Raw genomic sequence first — 1,460 nt, 5'->3', positions numbered from 1 at the left:
ATATGTGGCCTTTTCAAAATCTTCGCCATTTTGCTGATTATGCGGTAAATTCTGCGATCGCAGAATCGCGTTTTTCTGGAGGGTCTAATTAACATTGAACTATACAGATATACAGTAAAATACTGTGGATATGTGTAATGTTCCTCTCTGACTGCATTTAAAAATAAAATAGAGAAAATAAATAAAATAGCTTTGTTAACCGTTTCACATCATGACTTAACAGTTTCAGACGATTATAGAACAATATCAGTCTTTACACATCATAACAACTGAACAGTTTTAAAGTTTCTCTTTCTTTCCCTCTTATATTGCAGTCCCTCTCTCACTTTGTTTTAATTCAGTGCGAGAATTGAGCTCGAACTTGTCCTGCCAGGAGTTTAAATCTGGGCTGTAATGGTGTCAGGGCCATTCTCATGTGCACATGCAGGAGCTCATTGGTTAGCCTGCGCTGGAACAATATTTAATTTTTGTGACCTCAGTTCTGACTCGAGAGGGAATGTTCGGTCAAACACTTTTTTGTCTCATCGTGGCGTTTTGGCACTTTTAATGAGTGTTACAGTCTCTGAACAAAGGAGACACACTGGCTCTGTGCTCCCAGTGGGCAGGATGAACATGAATGAGTCCACCCAGGGTTAAAAGCTCTGTTCTCACTGTCCACTTTCCTCTTCTTGGAGAGCGCCATGTGTAATTATTTGTCTCTCCTGTCTGCCGCTAACACGCCTGTTCACTCTCCTCTCCGTCTTCTCTCCCTGTATCGCTAATTATTCTCTTCACTCACTTTCCTCTCCTCTCTCCGCGCTCTCTTCTGTGTTTCTCTCCCTGTATCGCTCACTCGTCTCTTTCGCCCCCTGTCGGCAGCGGTTAAAATAGAATCACCCCGTCAAAATTGAAATCCCCTATTAATGTATTGATTATAGGTCCGGGTCCGTATAAGTCTGGATCCGGACTGCAGCCCGCCTGTTGCCGACCCCTGGTCTAAATTGTCTTCATGTCTGTATCAGTAAAATTCTGTTGCCACTCCTTTTTTAAAATGTTTTAGACTTTGAACTTTCACTATATAACACAAGTCATTCCTTATTTTCCCTCTCGCACAGCTTGTCAACACCAGCAGACTTGCACTCAAGCATAATTTGACCCTTGACCCCTCCTCTTTATGGCAGGGCCCCCAGGCCACATGTATGGATCTGAGCCCCATGGCTTAGCGCCATGTTGCTGTTTAAACAGTCACTCAACTCGGTTATTAACCAAACGATTTTAAAGCATATTTTTAGTGTCTTTCCTATAACTAGGATATTAGACAAACAGGATGAAGCATTAGTAATTTGATTGTTGTTGTACCGGTGAACCTCCATGCAAATATCTAAATGGTTTATTCTGCCTGGAAGTAATGTCAATATAAAACCCAACATTGAGCTTTCAGTCTTGGTATGTTTTGTTTTTTTCGCAGGAAAGAAATCAAC

This window comes from Notothenia coriiceps, unplaced genomic scaffold, assembly GCF_000735185.1.
Source record: "Notothenia coriiceps isolate Sejong01 unplaced genomic scaffold, NC01 NC01_scaffold00019000, whole genome shotgun sequence".
NCBI classification, from domain to species: domain Eukaryota; kingdom Metazoa; phylum Chordata; class Actinopteri; order Perciformes; family Nototheniidae; genus Notothenia; species Notothenia coriiceps.
Note: the sequence above shows the minus strand (reverse complement) of the source record.